Source organism: Bos indicus, chromosome 13 (assembly GCF_029378745.1).
Source record: "Bos indicus isolate NIAB-ARS_2022 breed Sahiwal x Tharparkar chromosome 13, NIAB-ARS_B.indTharparkar_mat_pri_1.0, whole genome shotgun sequence".
Taxonomy (NCBI): domain Eukaryota; kingdom Metazoa; phylum Chordata; class Mammalia; order Artiodactyla; family Bovidae; genus Bos; species Bos indicus.
Window position 1 is genome coordinate 65,225,066 of NC_091772.1, and position 16,927 is coordinate 65,241,992.

At 48.7% G+C, this 16,927-nt stretch overlaps 1 protein-coding gene across 6 annotated transcripts in view; it reads left to right on the forward strand.

The window, feature by feature from the left end:
* EPB41L1 (erythrocyte membrane protein band 4.1 like 1) overlaps positions 1-16,927 on the forward strand; it is a 176,317-nt gene that overhangs the window by 25,745 nt on the left and 133,645 nt on the right. For 2 of the 6 annotated variants that reach the window (XM_070801594.1, XM_070801597.1), the window contains exon 2: positions 311-567. The gene's annotated coding sequence lies outside the window, so the exon portion shown is untranslated. Of the gene's footprint in view, positions 1-310; positions 568-6,689; positions 9,003-15,172; positions 15,311-16,927 lie in introns of those variants that run through there. The other 4 variants (XM_070801595.1, XM_070801598.1, XM_070801599.1 and 1 more) reach the window with 3 other exon arrangements.

Genomic DNA, 16,927 nt, shown 5'->3' on the forward strand with positions numbered 1-16,927 from the left:
TACAAGGTTGGTGGGGAGGCTAGGACACCTGAGGCTCCCCATGGGAGGCCCCCATGCCGGGCCTCAGGTAACAAGCTAAGGAGTTGAGACTTACTTGTCTTTTGAGCTGGAAAGGGTCCTTGTTGGAGCTGTGCTCTGGAATATTTAATCAGTCCACTAAGGTATAGAATGGATCAGAGGCTAGAAGACCAGGCAGTGATGGGAAATTATTCCAGCATGTTCTTTGATAAAATCCATATGCAAGATCTGTCACCCACCTCAGTGTGCTTTACATTGTAACTTGGTTTGTTTTTCATTCTTCTCATTCTAGGTCAGAAAGCTGAAAAGGACAGAGTCACACCTCTGCTAACAGGGGCTGTCCCTTCCTTCTCTCAGTGTGGCAAGCACCTCACTGGGGAAATGGATGTTCCAGAAATTTACAGGGGCAGGTGAACCTTGTAAAGTGCTCACTCTTTGAAGATCTGGGCAGTTTCCAGCCAAACTTCTGGAGAGCGGCAGGATCAGCAGCCCCTGTCACTGGGAACCTGACATAATGATAAGAGAAGCAGCTGCGAGGGATCTTAACAGGTAACTTCAGGCTCCTGCTTTTGAGCAAGCCAGTAGCCCAGAGTCAGCCCTCGCCCTGTCCTAAATATCTCCACAAGGGGACTTCTGTGGTGGTCCAGTAGTTAAGACTACACCATGCAATGCAGGGGATGTGGGTTCAATCCCTGGTCGGGGAAATAAAATCCCACATGCAACTAAATCCACACGCCACACCTGCTGAAGCCCATATCTGAGCTTGCATTTCCTTGTAGGTAAAATGAAGGGAGTAACACCAACCACAGAGAGTCCTTGTGAGGGTTGAATAAGTTAACACTATTGGCAGGGTGCCACACAAGCCACAGGCACCGGGCAAATGTGAATTCTTATTCATCTTTCAGTAACAGAGCTACGAACTGTTAGAGCTGGAGGGGTCTTAGAAGGGACTGGTCCAACCCTTTCATTCCATGTGGTGAGAGGACTCCTGATAGCTAATCTCTTTCCTGTTGAAGTATTTGCTGATTCTGTCTTCACTAGAAGCAGAGAGCTGATGTCCCTCCTACGTAAATCCAATTTGAGCTCTATATCTGCCCATAAAAGGATATCTTGACTCCTCCATTTTTTCCCCAAGAACACTTGCCTATCATTTGCTCTTTGCTCTGCCAAAGGTGTGATCGATTAATGTACCATATTCAAAATGATCACGATTATGTGGGAGGATTGTATTAGCAACACAGCAGGGGAATCCTAAACAAATCCAGCAATACTGGAATAGCTGAAGGAAATTGGTTGTATTTATTCTTGGATAAGCTAAGAGTTAGGAGAAGGCAATGGCACCCCACTCCAGTATTCTTGCCTAGAAAATCCCATGGAAGGAGGAGCCTGGTAGGCTGCAGACCATGGGGTCGCTAGGAGTCGGACAGGACTGAGCGACTTCACTTTCACTTTTCACTTTCATGCATTGGAGAAGGGAATGGCAACCCACTCCAGTGTTCTTGCCTGGAGAATCCCAGGGATGGCAGAGCCTGGTGGGCTGCCGTTTATGGGGTCGCACAGAGTCGGGCACGACTGAAGCAACTTAGCAGCAGCAGCAGCAGCAAGCTAAGAGTTAAATACAATTACTTGTATTTTTTTTCACTCTGCTTAATATTTTTAGGAATACAAATTGTTATTTTTCTTTTTTGAGGGCTTTAAAAAATAATTTTATTTAATTTATTATTTTTGGCTGTGCTGGGTCTTTGTGGCTCAGGCCTTTCCTCCAGTTGCAGCAAGTGGAGGCTACTCTCCAGTTGGGGTGTGCAGGCTTCTCGTTGCTGTAGCTTCTCTGGTTGTGGAGCATGGGTTCTAGAGAACAGGCTCAATAGCTGTGGCGCTCAGGCTTAGTTGCTCCTTGGCATATGGGAGCTTCCCGGATCAGGGATTGAACCTGTGTCTCCTGCACTGGCAGGCGGATTGTCTACTAGTGGGCCACCAGGGTAGCCCCAAGAGGGCTTTTTTTTTTTTAAATTTTGGCTGTGCTGGGTGTTCCTTGCTTCCTCTAGTTGTGGTGTGTGGGCTTCTTTTGTTGAGGAGGATGGGCTCTAGAGTGCTTGGACCCAGTGGTTGTAGCCTGCTGGCTCAGTAGCCCCACAGCAGGTGGGATCTTAATTCCCCGACCAGGCATCGAAGGCATCGAAGCTGAGTCCCCTACATTGGAAGGTGGATTCTTAATCACTGAACCACCAAGGAAGTCCACAAATTGTTGTTGTGGCAAAATACTTATAACATGAAGTGTCCTATGTTAACTATTTTGGGGTGTAGAATTCAGTGACATTAGGGACTTTCACAATGTTGTGTGGCCACCACCACCAGTCCCAGAACTTCATCACCCATAAACAATAACTACCTTCCTCCCAGTCCCTGGTAACCTCTAGTCTAGTTTCTGTCTCTATGAACTTGCCTATGCTAGAAACTTCATATAAGTGAAACAGACACTATGTATCCTTTGGTATCTGGCTTCTTTTACTTAGCATAATGTTTTCAGGGTTCATGTTGTGGCATATATCAGAATTTCATTCCTTCTTAAGGCTGAATAATATTCCATTGTATGAAAATTGGAGATATCAAGGGAAAATTCCATGCAAGGATGAGCACGATAAAGGACAGAAACAGTAAGGATCTAAAAGAAGCAGAAGAGGTTAAGAAGAGGTGGGAAGAATACACAGAACTATACAAAAAAACAGTCTTAATGACCTGGATAACTACAGAGATGTCATCACTCACTTAGAGCCAGACACCCTGGGATGTGAAGTCAAGAGGGCCTTAGGAAGCATCACTATGAGCAAAGATAGTGAAAGGGACAGAATTCCAGTTGAGCTATTTCAAATCCTAAAATATGATGCTGTGAAAGTGCTGCACTCAATAGTCAGCATATTTGGAAAACTCAGCAGTGGCCACAGGACTGGGAATTGTCAGTTTTCATTTCAATCCCAAAGAAGGGCAATGCCAAAGGATGTTCAAACTACCATACAATTTTACTCATTTCACATGCTAGCAAAGTTATGCTCAAAATCCTTCAAGCTAGGCTTCAGCAATATGTGAACTGAGAACTTACAGATTTACGAGCTGGATTTAAAAAAGGCAGAGGAACCAGAGATCAAATTGCCAATATTCTTTGTTGGATCATGGAGAAAGCAAGGGAGTTCCAGAAAAATATCTACTTCTGCTTCATTAACTAAGCTAAAGCCTTAGACTGTGTAGATCACAACACACTGTGGAAAACTCTTAAATTTAAGAGATGGGAATATCAGACCACCTTAGCTGCCTCCTGAGAAGCCTGTATGCAGGTCAAGAAGCAACAATTAGCACTGGACATGAAACAGTGGACTGGTTCCAAATTGGAAAAGGAGTACATCAAGACTGTATGTTGTCACCCTGCTTATTTAATTTCTACACAGAGTACATCATGCAAAATGCTGGGCCGGATGAAGCACAAGCTGGAATCAAGATTGCCAGGAGAAATATCAATAACCTCAGATATGCAGATGACACCACCCTCATGGCAGAAAGAGAAGAGGAACTAAAGAGACTCTTGATGAAGATGAAAGAGGAAAGTGAAAAAGTTGGCTTAAAATTCAACATTTGAAACACTAAGATCATGGTATCCAGTCCCATTACTTCATGGCAAATAGATGGGGAAGCAATGGAAACAGTGACAGATTTTATTTTCTTGGGTTCCAAAATCACTGTGGACAGTGACTGTAGCCATGAAATTAAAAGACGCTTGCTCCTCGGAAGAAAAGCTATGACAAACCTAGGCAGTGTATTAAAAAGCAGACACACACACACACACACACACACACACAAAGCAGAGACATTACTTTGCAAACAGTGGTCCATATAGTCAAAGCTCTGGTTTTTCCATAGCTTTAGTAGTCATGTATGTATGTGAGAGTTGGATTATAAAGAAGGCTGAGTGCCAAAGAATTGATGCTTTTGAACTGTGGTATCGGAGAAGACTCTTGAGAGTCCCTTGGACAGCAAGGAGATTAAACCAGTCAATTCTAAAGGAAATCAACTCTTAATATTCATTGGAAGGACTGATGCTGAAGCTGAAGTTCCAATATTTTGGCCACCTGGTGCGAAGAGCCCACTCATTGGAAAAGACCCTGATGGTGGGAAAGATTGAAGGCAGGAGGAGAAGGGGACGACAGAAGATGAAATGGCTAGGTAGCATGACTGACTCAATGGACATAAATTTGAGCAAACTCTGGGAGACAGTGTAGGACAGGGAGCCTGGCGTGCTGCAGTCTGTGGAGGCACAAAGAGTTGAATACAACTTAGCAACTGAACAACAGCAAGGAGATTTCACTCTCTCTGCCTGATAGACTTCAGTTTGGGACACTAGCCTTTCCTGCCTTTGGACTGAGATTACACTGCTGGCTCTCCCGGGTCTCCAGCTTGCTAACTGCAGATCTTGGGACTTCTTGGCCTCCATAACTGAAACAAGGGAAGGGGGCAGAGCACAGCCTTTCTAAGAATGACATAGTTATGCTGCTACTGCTGCTAAGTCGCTTCAGTCGTGTCCAACTCTGTGTGACCCCATAGACTGCAGCCCACCAGGCCCCGCCATCCCTGGGATTCTCGTAGGACATGACAAAAACTGGTTAAAACCAACGAGGTCCAAGATGGCAGAAGATTCAACTTCCAGTAGACCTTGAGCCTCATTATATGCTCACTGTAATATATTAGAATCTAAATGGCACACCCGCCAGTGCCATGACAGCTCCTTACTTGAAACAGTTGGAATAATCCTCTCAGTCATCAGTCCATGAAATTACCCATCCAGTAAAAACTAACCACCCCATATTTTGGGGCCTCTCACCTTTTAAGATGGCCTACACTCTGTGGGGTGTGGTGTGTTTCTCTTTAAATAAATCCACTTCTTACCTTTGTCTCTCACTGAATACTTTCTGCCATGAGACATAATGAACTTGAGCTTCATTAAGTCCTGAGACCAGGTATGTGATCTCAATGAAAAGACAATGAGTTCTAGCAGAGTTCGAGTCCTCGCCCATGGGTTCAAATCCTGACTGAGTTGCACAGTTTTGTAACCACATGAGTTAATTCCTTATAATAAATCTATCTCTCTATTGATATGCATGCTAAGTTGCTTCAGTTGTGTCTGACTCTTTGCAATCCTCTGGACTGTAGCCTGCCAGGCACCTCTGTTCATGGGATTCTCCAGGCAAGAATACTGGAGTGGGTTGCCATTTCCTCCTCCAGGGGATCTTCCTGACCCAGGGATGGAACCCGAGTCTCTTACATCTCCTGCATTGGCAGGTGGGTTCTTTACCACTAGCTCCACCCGGGAAGCCCAATATAGTCTATATATCCTATTAGTTGTTTCTGTGGAGAACTCAGAGTAATACGATTTGTGATTTTTATGTCTTGTTTAAGAAATTCTCTTCTATCCTGAAGTCCTAAATATAATCTCCTTTAGTTACTTCTAAAGATTTTAAGGTTTTGCGTTTCAAATTTAGGTCCTTAATCTAACAGAATGTTATTATTGTGTGTGCTCCAAGGTAGAAGTTCAATTTTATTTTTTTCCAAATGAATAACTGATTGTTCAGATCATTTTAAAAGTAATCCATCTGTGTTAATTTCCCAGGGCTGTCATAACAAATTACCATAAATTGGGTGGCTTAAAACAACAGAAAATTTATTCTCTCACAGTTCAAGAGGCCAGGAGTCCAAAGTCAAGGTATGGGCAGAATTGGTTTCTTCTGGAAGCTCTGAGGGAGAAAACATCCTATGCCTTTCTCCTGGTTTCGGGTGGTTCAGGATCCTTACCATAAGGATTTGCTTGTAGACACATCACACTAGTCTCTGCCTTGGCCTTCACATCTCCTTCTTCTCTTTGTTTCTGTGTGTCTTCTTTTCTCACATAGACACCAGTCACTGGATTTAGGGCACCCTCTAAATCCAAGTGTGTTCACCTTGAGACCCTTGACTAATTACATCTGGAAAGATCCGGTTGTCTAAGGTCATATGCTGAGGTTCCAGGTAGAAATGAATTTGGAGGAGATACTACTCCACCTGTGACACCATCCTTTACTATTCTTTTGCAAATGTCATCTCTATTATACAGCAAATGTCCATATAAGTGTGGGTAGAACAGTCATCTTATCATGCAAACTTCTGATGAAATGGTTATACATGTCACAAGATCATCTTATTAATCCTCACAACAGTTCTATGAGGTAAGTACTATGAAAATCACATTATTGTTGTGATAACAAACAACACCAAATCTCATTGTCTTTTAACAAAAAATTTTTCTCGCTCAGATCACACATCAGCAGCTGTGGGGCAGCTGTGGGTTGGCTGAGGCTCTGCTCTCTGTGTTGAAGGCTGTAGGCACAGGTGATGCCATTCCAGTGGCAGAGATAAAAGAGTTTGATTTTAGATTAAAACATGCTATAGTTCTTCAGGTTTCTACTTAGGACTGGCCTATAGTCTCTCCAACTCAAATTCCATTGGCCAAAAGGAGTCATGTGATCAAGTCTGACCTCGGCCTGGGGAAGTGTACTCCTTCCTTTGGAGTCACATGGCAACTGGCTAGAATGTGTAATCTTACTGGGAAGTGGGAGAGCAAATAATCTGAGACAATGATATCTCTCCCACAGGGGTTAAGTAACTTGCCCAAGGTCAAAGAGCTGAGAAGGGACAGAGCCAGGATTCAAACTCGGACAGTCTTTCTCCACAGCCATAGTGCACTCCATACCTCCATGTCTGCTAGATGGTGTGCAGATCCATCTAAGCTTTAGGCCTTCTGCATGTGCCTTCCTGTACCCTGGAGTGTCCTTCTTCCTCTGCATGTTCAATTCACCCTTTCAGATCCACTCTGATACCTCCTTTGTGAACTTCTCTCCTTGGAATTGTCACGCGAGTGTATGTTCCTCGGTTCTTTGTCTCGTCACAACAAAGATTTGGAGCGACGGACATTAAAGCCCTCGGCGCGTCACAGCTCTCAGGTCTTGGACAAACCGTGTTACAGCTCTTAGGCAAATCAGTGTTACAGCTCTATTTTATTTAGAAGATAGCAAGAGGGAGAGAGGCAGAGAGAGAGGCAGAGAGAGAGAGAGAGAGAGGGAGAGAGAGAGAGAGAGAGAGAAAAGAGCGCACACATGCACGCGGGAGAGAGAGTCTGAGAGAAAGTGCTTTGGCTCCTCCTTTTATATGTGTTTTCCTCCACCTGGGCCTGCCCTATGCAAATTGGGCTTAGCCAGGAGTGCTGTTTGTTCTGCCTGAAGTTTTCACTCTGGTCCTCGGACCTTCCTTTGACCTTCCTTGTCTTTTAGCCACCACCATTTTGGACTCCTTTTCCCTATTCTACCTACCTAACATTCCCCCCTCAAGAGATGGGAGGCCCAATTCTTTGGGAATAGGGACGTCGAGGTCTTTCTGGCTACTTCCTGCTGAACTGGGGCGGCGAGGGGTATTGGGCCTCCCCCTCTTGCTAGTCTCAATCCTCAGAGTCCTTATAGCGGTGTCCAAGGGTGTGTGATATTTTCCATGGTCAGCTGTAGTTTTATATCTTTGTTGAACTGGCACTGCATGTTGTAGCTGGTTGACCTGGGCAGAGACAAAACAGGTTAGACAATTGACAGTACATAGAATAATCATAAGCATCATCAATATAGCATAACAAGGACTAGTAGGGACATTGGTATATTTTAAATTCACATGTCACTGAGTGTATGTTCCTCAGTTCTTTGTCTCGTCACAACAAAGATTTGGAGCAACGGACATTAAAGCCCTCGGCGCATCACAGCTCTTGGGTCTTGGACAAACCGTGTTACAGCTCTTAGGCAAATCAGTGTTACAGCTCCATTTTATTTAGAAGATAGCAGGAGAGTGAGAGAGAGAGAGAGAGAGAAAGAGAGAGAGAAAAGAGCGCATGCATGCACGCGGGAGAGAGAGTCCGTGAGAAAGAGCTTTGGCTCCTCCTTTTATATGTTTTTTCCTCCACCTGGGCCTGCCCTATGCAAATTGGGCTTACCCAGGAGTGCTGTTTGTTCTGTTTGTTCTGCCTGAAGTCTTCACTCTGGTCCTCGGACCTTCCTTGTCTTTTAGCCACCGACATTTTGGACTCCTTTTCCCTATTCTACCTACCTAACAGAATTAATCACCATGTGCCCCCATCACTTTTTTTTTTTTTTTTAATTTTGGCTGTGCTGGGTTTTTGTTCTAGCACATTAGCTTTCTCTAGTGTGACCTTTAGGAGGTTTTTTAGTTGTGGTTAGTGGGCAGATGGTGACTGCAGCTATGAAATTAAAAGATGCTTGCTCCTTGGAAGAAAAGCTATGACCAACCTAGACATCATATTAAAAAGCAGAGACATTACTTTGCCAACAAAGGTCCACCTAGTCAAAGCTATGGTTTTTCCAGTAGTCATGTATGGATGTGAGAGTTGGACTATAAAGAAAGCTGAGTGCTGAAGAATTGATGCTTTTGGGCTGTGGTGTTGGAGAAGACTCTTGAGAGTCCCTTGGATTGCAAGGAGATCCAACCAGTCCATCCTAAAGGAAATCAGTCCTGAATATTCATTGGAAGAACTGATGCTGAAGCCGAAACTCCAATACTTTGGCCACCTGATGTGAAGAACTGACTCACTGGAAAAGACCCTGATGCTGGGAGAGATTGAAGGCAGGAGACAGGGACGACAGAGGATGAGATGGTTGAATGGCATAACTAACTCGATGGATATGAGTTTGAGCAAGCTTCGGGAGCTGGGAGTTGGTGATGGACAGGGAAGCCTGGAAAGCTGCAGTCCATGGGGTTGCAAAGAGTTGGACTTGACTGAGTGACTGAACTGAACTGAACTGAACTGAATGGGCTTAGTTGCCCCAAGGCATCTGGGATTTTAGTTCCTGGACCAGGGATCAAACCTGAGTCCCCTGCATTGGAAGGTGGATTCTTAACCACTGAACCACCAGGTAAGTCTCTCCCATCACACTTTATAAGTATATACTGTTTTGTACTCACTGCCCTATCCCCTCTGAAGGGTGGGAATGCATTCTTATTTCTCATGTGTCTCCTCTGCCCCAGGGCCTTGCACAGTGTCCCCTAAATGTTTGCAGTATTTGGGGATGAGATGAGTGGTGGGGGGTGGGGGGGGCACTGAGCTGCAATGGGGCCATGCTCCTGGGGATGAGAACACTTGGCCTACTTTTTCATCCCTCTAACCTAAGCTTAGCACCTGGTGCTTAGGTGACTGGCAGGTCAGCACCCCGTGACTCACTCTGTAAGCCTTTAGCACCCTCACCTCGAGCCCTTGGGCTGGGGTGTGTGTGTGTTGGTGGTGGTGAGAGAGGAGGTGGGAATTAACTTTTGCCTTTCAGAAGCCCTCCCCTTTCCCCGCCCCAGGAAAAGGACAAGTAAAAGTCCTTCTCTTAAGTGGTCTGGGCAAGTCCCTACCCATCAGGTGTAGGAGGACTGGGGAAGCCTTGGAAGGTACGGGGAAGGGTGAGAGCACTGCTGGGTCAGAAGAGAGGAGCAGCGAATAGGAAAGAGTGTGAACTGCACCGTGAAAGCTTTCACTAATTTGTCCAAGTGATTGAATTTAACCTCTTTGAGCTTCAGTTTCCCCAGCTGTCATCTGGAGACCATCTTGCCTTCTTCCTTAAGCAGTTGTAAAAATATATAGTTAAATGTTAGATGCCCTTAGGAATGCAGCCTTGATATTACACAGACCTGTGTTGGAATCCCCCTCATAAATGATGCGACTGTGGGAAAAATGCAAAGCTCCATGAGCCATGGTGCCCTCATCTATAAAATGGGGGTAATAATTAGAGCTACCTCTCAGGGTGAGAAAACTATGTAAATAAAGTGCTTGGCACATAGTGCTCAATAATACTGTCTGTTTTCATATGAGTTGATGACACTTATTATTTAAGGAAAGGACCACACCTGGGAACGTTAAAAGGAAGGACACGGAGTCTAACTCACCCTGGACTGACTGCTTCCTTTAGCCAAGTATGAGGTGTGGCTCAGATGAATGAGGAAGTTGATCAGGAGGTGACGGCACATAGCACTGTCTTTACACTATCTCCTCCCAAGGGGGAAGAGTAGAGAGATTTGCTGACCCACCCCAAAGATCAGATGTCCTTGTCCCCTGCCCACCCCACCGCCACACACACATACAGTCCATTGACTCGTTATGGTGCCTTCCTGCCAATCTAGTCATCAAATCTTATGGGGGCAGCCTTTGTAATAATAATGATTGTATGAGACTGGTGGTACTGTTACTCTGAAGCATCCTTCATAATCTCTTTTGCAGAAACAGAATCTAGAGTTAGGGACTTCGCTGGTGGTACAGTGGATCAGAATCTGCCTGCCAATGTAGGGTTTGATCCCTGGTCTGGGAAGATTCTACATGCCATGGAGCCCATGTGCCTAGAGCCTGTGCTCCACAATAAGAGAAGCCCATAAACCACAATGAAGAGTAGACCCCGCTGGCCACAACTAGAGAAAGTCTGTGCTCAGCAGCGAAGACCCAGAGCAACCAAAAATAAACAAGCAAACAAAAATTAATAAATAAAGCTATCCTGGGACTTCCCTGGGAGGAGGTGGGGAAGAATCCGCCTTCCAATGCAGGGGACATGAGTTCGATCTCTGATTGGGGAGCTAAGATCCCTCATGCCGTGCGGCAACTAAGCCTGGGCACTACAACTAGAGAGCCCATGTGCTGCAACTCGAGAAGCCCTTAAGCCATAAAGAAGTTACATGCTGCAACTGAGACCAGTTAAATAAGTTTAAAATATATATATATTATATAAAGAATCCAGAGTTAGCAGGGACTTGGAGATTATTCTGCACTTCACAGATGGGGAAACTGAAGTCCAGAGAAGGGAAGGGTTTACCCTGCTGCTGCTGCTGCTGCTAAGTCGCTTCCATCGTGTCCGACTCTGTGCGACCCCACAGACGGCAGCCCACCAGGTTCCCCCGTCCCTGGGATTCTCCAGGCAAGAACAGTGGAGTGGGTCGCCATTTCCTTCTCCAATGCATGAAAGTGAAAAGTGAAAGTGAAGTCACCCCACAAAAAGTCCATGGCAGAGGTAGGACTAAACCTGTAGCTCCCAGCCCAGGGCCAGCGCTCCTGTCACCACACACCTGTCCTAGGCTTTCTTTTCCCACTGCCACCCCACCTATTCTCCAATCTTCTGGACCACTGCAGTGGTCCCTAACTGGTCCTCCCTGCCTTTAGTGCCTTCCTGTCAATTTGTTCTATATATTCAGCCTGGTGACTGTCTGGAAGCACAGCCTTGATCTTGTCTCTTCCTTCCTAATAGAACGTACTCATTTTTCAGCCTGAAGAGTTATCTGATTCCTGGTTCAACCTCTAACTGAAGATCCAGTCTTTGTTTGAATACATTTATTGACATTTATTGACAGGGAGTTCCTCACTCCCATGGTGGTCCACTGCATCCTTGGATCCTGTTGATTACTGTTGTTGTCTAGTCGCTAAGTTGTGTCCGACTTCTTTGCAACCCCATGGACCAGGCTCCTCCGTCCATGGGATTTCCCAGGCAAGAATACTGGAGTGGGTCGCCATTTCTTCCTCCAGGGGATCTTCCAGATCCAGAAATTGTACCTGTGTCTCCTGCATTGGAGCTTCCCTGGCAGCTCAGTGGTAAAGAATCTGCCTGCAAGGCAGGAGACACAGGAGACAGGAGTTCAATCCCTGGGCCAGGAAGATCCCTTGGAGGAGGGCATGGCAACCCACTCACTCCAGTTTTCTTGCCTGCAAAATCCCATGGACAGAGGAGTGTGGTGGGCTACAGTCCATAGGGTCTCAAAGAGTCAGACATGACTGAAGCGACCAAGTACGCAGGCATGCACTCCTGCATTGGCAGGCAGATTCTTTACCCCTGAGCCACCAGGGAAGCCCTGTTGACTGTTAGAGTTCTTTATAATAAGCTGAAATGCTCCTCCTGGGTGTCCACCCACTGAAGCTGAGTGGAATTCTTTCACATCCATTTGTCAGCAAATTGTAGTCAGTGTTTGATATGAGCCAGGTCCTGGGTGGATTAGGTGCTGAGGAGAACAAGAAAGAGGAATCGGACATGGATCCTTCCATCAGAGAGTAGGGCTCAGGGCTTCACAGAGTTTTTTGTTTTGTTTATTAGGCCTAAAAAATAAGAAACTGATCAAATCCCCTTTCTGTATGACAGCCCTTCAGATGTTTGGAGACAGCTCCTATATCCTCCTGTGCTTTCCCTTCTTCAGGGTATTTATTGAATTTGCCACAGAACATGGCACCCGGGTTTCAGCATTCTGCTTTCTTCTAGACATGCTCTAGTGTGACAGTGTACCCTTCGGAACGTGGGTCTGGAGCTGAGCTCTGTGGCCCAGCTGTGATCAGCTCAAGTCAGCCCAGAGTCTCTAACAGAGGCTGAATTAGAACCACAGAGGTCTAACCTTCTGTTTCTGTCGATACAGTATATCATGTTCACTCTCCTCCCCTTCCTTCCTTTTTTCTTTCCTCCTACCCTCCCTTCCTTCTTTCTTTCTTTTTTTTTTTTATGTAGCCACCTATTGTTGAGCTTGAGGTCAACTCAAACCTGTAAGTCATTGTCACTAAAACCGCTCTTAATCTAGATTCTTTCTACCCTGTATTTTGGGCACTGGTCCAACATGGCAGCCATTGGCCCCATGTGACAATTTACATTTAAAGTACTTAGAAAGAAAAAAAAAATACTTACCACTAATTGAAATTAAGATTTTAGTTTCTCATTTGTAGGAGTCACATTTCAAGGGCTCAACCCCCACAGTTGTCTAGTGGCTACTAAGTCAGACAATGCCTATTTAGGACATTTCCATTATCACCGAAAGTTCTATGGGACTGCTCTGGTTTGGACTGAAGGGCAGGCATTTACATTTATCCCTTGTGGCCCTCACTTCATCTTGTTAGTTACAGCTCAGCTCCAAGGCTGCTGAGATCTTTTAGAAACTCATTTTGGTTTCCGGAGTGTTTGTGGGCCCTCCCAACTTCATGACAGCTGTAGATTTGATTAGCATTTCATGCCTTCCTCTGCTTCATCTAAAACCACTGATAAAAATGTCCAGTGGACCAGAGCTGCACCGGAGCGCCGCACATGGCCCTCTGCACTCCAGGGTCACTCAGGCACTAGTTTAACCCATGAGGCCTATATACCAGGCTCTGTGTGCCAGGCACCTGGTACACACGAGACAGACAATGGCAAGTAAAGAGTCCTGCTAGGAATTCAAATGCCTTCACCTTGCATTCAGGGTTGCTTCTTTCTGGCCTATAGTAGCTAAGTTCAAGCTTGAGAATCAGCTTCCTGGGTTTGGATCCTGATTCTGCCACTTTGTTTATTTAAGAAAATATTTATTCATTTATTTTTATTATTAGTTTTTGGCTGCACTGGGTCTTTGTTGGGGGCTCTCTAGTGGCTGCACATGGACTCAGTTTCCCTGCAGCATGTGGAATTTTCTAGGACCAGGGATTGAACCAATGTCCCCTGCATTCGAAGGCAGATTCTTAATCATTGGACCACCAGGGATGTCCTCTCTGCCACTTTATAGACTATATAATGTCTTCGTGTTTCAGTTTCCTAAGAACCTCCATCCCACCATGTTGTTATGGGATTAAATGAGTTAATGCAAGTAAAGCTCTTAGAACAGCGCCTGGCATATAGTAATTAATGTAATATTAGCTATTATTTGTTCATGCTCAGTCCTGCTTTGGGGTCTCAGGTCCTCACTTCTGACCTCTTTTAGTTTGTGGATGACTTTTCAGGCCCAAACGAGGCCTGCCCTTCTTGATTTTTTATGTTCTTGGCTGCTCACCTGGCACTTCCTGTCCTCTGCTGGAGGGGTTACTGCAGTGAAGAACTCCAGTAACTGTTAGGCTTCATCTTGGTTCTGTTTGTCCTGCTGGAGAGACCCAGGACAAGCTTTCATCTATAAAATGATGAAATGATAATCACAGCTGCCTCACAGCACCACAGTCAGGGCTAAGTGAGACAAAGTAGATGCGACTTCCTGCACGTAGTAGGCCTTTTCATCCAGTAAAGCCTCTGAAAGTGCGGCTTCTTCCACATTTCTGTGTTTTAAGTCGTGTCTAACCAAGGAGGTCAGGCTCATTATTCCCTGTACTTCTGGAGGGCCTGCCCCTATCTCAGGAGCTCTGGCAGGAATCCCCTGTTTCTTCTGAGGAATGTGGATCCCTAATGGGTTCCCTGCCTTCTCCTCGCTGCTGTCTCGAGCTTGCTGAACTTAGGTTAGTTCTTCCTCCCAAGCCTCAGTCTGTACTCAAAGTAGGACCTGACGGGGCACCTCTAAGGGCGGTGGTGATTTAAACTCTAATTTAGAAAAGCTCTTTACTTTGGGTGTGCCTGAGATTGTGGAGGGTGGGCGTTGGCGCCCCGAGACAGGGGCCAACCCTTGGAAAGCACCCCTACCCCTGCCAGGATTCAGAGGTATTGCCACCTGAGCTGAGCTGTCCCCCGAATGAGCGGCGCGGTCTTCCTCGAGCTCGGGTCGCGGGAACAATGGGAGGGCGGCTGGGAGGCGGGTGGGCGTCGGCCAGGTCGGGGCTGGAGGTGGACCCGGCCGGCGAGCTGGGCGCCGGGGCCGTGGGGTTAGTCCGGGGCATTGGGCCGAGAGCCGAGGCGTCTTAGCCAGGGAAAACCGAGGTCGGCGCTGGCGGGGACCGGGAGGAGGCGGGGGGCGGGGCCCGAGCCCACCAGGCTGGGACGGGGAGGGCGCGGGGGCCCTGGGTGGGGTCTCCTCGGGGTCTCCCCGCCACTCGCCCCGGCCTCTGAGCTCCGCGGCGACACAGACAGGCGCCCGGCCCACGTGGGGAAGCGGGCGGCGGGCCAGCAGCGCCAGGAGGGCTCACGGGGCTCAGCCCCCTCCCTTGCTCCCCTCCCCGGGGGCCGGCGCGGCTCCTCCCGACGCGCGGCCCCGGCTCGGGCGGCTCGGGCAGCTCGCGCGGCGGCGCTCCTCCCGCTGCTCGCTCGCTCGCTTGCCCGTGGCGGCCGGGATAGCCGGCGCTTCCTTGCCGGGAGCCGGCCGGGGCGGGGCGGAGAGGGGAGCCTGGGCGAGGGGGGCGGGCGGGGAGGGGGCTGCGCCGCGGGAGGGAGGGAGGGAGCGGGCGAGCCAGAGAGCGAGCCGGGCGTTTGTGCGCAGCTCCAGTGCGCCTCGGAGTCCGCCGGGCGGCCGCCGGACACACCGACCGAGGACAGACAGCGCCCGGAAGCCGCGCCGCAGCAGCCAGGTTAGCCGCCCTCGCCGCCCACTCGGGGCCCCGGGGACCCCGCCGCGTCTGGGCTGGTGGACGTTGGGAGGGGAATCGCCGAGGGCTCCGAGCGCGATTCCGGGTCCTGGAGCACTGACAGGCGGGTGGGCAGGCTCCGGAGGCGGGGTGGACACCACCAAGGCGGGCGGCGGGCGCCCAGAGCCGGCGGGGTTGGGGGGACCCGGGCCTCGGTTTGTGCGTCTCAGTACTGGCGCCCGTATGTGTGTGTCGGGGTCTTCGTCGCCGGATGTGTGTGGGGTGTGAGCGCGCGTGTGCCCGTGGGTCCGTGCAAGTGGATGATCGGTGTGTGCGCGTGCGTGTGTGAGAGGGTGTGTGCCCTGTGTCTCCGCGTGTCCGGGTGGTGTGTGTGTATGCGTGTGTCTGGGCGTCAATGTGTCTATGAGAGGGTGTGTCTGAATGTGCAACTGTGTGTACATTTGGATGAGGGTGTGTGCCGATGGCTTCGCCGGTGGCTGGAACCTGTGGCGGTGTGCGTGTGTGTGCGCGCGCGCCAGTGTGAGTCCCCGTGTGTGCGCGTGTGAGGGCGGGTGTGCACCCGCGTAGCCCCGCGTAGCCCCGATGTGCGTGTGCGCGGCTTTGTCTGCACACAGCCGGGAGGAAAGGGGTGGGGGCGGCTGCCGAGGCGCCGCCGTCGCCGGGAACCGGGCACCTGGCCTGGGCAGAGGGCGGCGGCGGCGGTGGGAGGGTGCCCTCGGGGCCGAGACTCCCCGCCGGCAGGTGGGCGGCCACGCCCGGGGGTCCGGAGGGAGCCGGGGTGACAGCGGAGCCGGCGCGCCCGGCTGAGCCGGAGCGGAGGGCGTGTCCTGCCTGGAGCCCGGGGGTGTGTGTGTGCGGGTGGCGGTGGCGACAGCGGTCCCCAGGTTGGTGACCCAGTCGGTTCAGGGATCCGTTTCCTGTAGTGGCGCTGGGACTGTCGCCCGGAGGCAGACCGGGCCCGACCAGGTCTGCCGCACACCCACCCTTACCCCTCCCTGCTCCCTGGGGTAGAGCCGCACCTTAGGTGCCCTGAGGGGAGGAGGGAGATCCACTCTCTTGAAGGGCCAGTGCCCCTACTCCAAGGAATCCCCCTTCAGGAGGTATCTACTCCGAGAGAGGTCTCTGGGTGTGTCTTACTCCTTTCTCCATCAATTGATGCAGCGCAGGCATTTGGAAATGTGTGCATGTGTGCATGTTCTCTCTGTGTGTTTCTTGTGCGTTTGAAGGCACAGGTGTATTTTATCAGTGAACAGCGAATAAGGCATCTCTTGATGTCTATGTGTATGTGTTTTTCCATGAGCTTTGGTATATTTGTTTCTGTGTATGTACACATAGCTGTTTGTGTGTTAGTGAGTCTGTGCATGTGGGTTTGCAAGAGAAATGGCATTTTGCTGCCAACTGGAAGAGAATAGAAAAATTTTGTCCAGGGCCACCCTGTTTTAGAAAAACTGGGTGAAAAGGTGGTTTGGAAATTTAGCCCCTGGCTTTGCAGGTTTCAGATGCTGGTACCGAAATGTAGGTAGAATGAGATTAGACTAGCTAGGAGGATAGAAATGGAGACACTTCCAAGAGGAAGGAAGTGTTCTCGAAGAAGGCTAT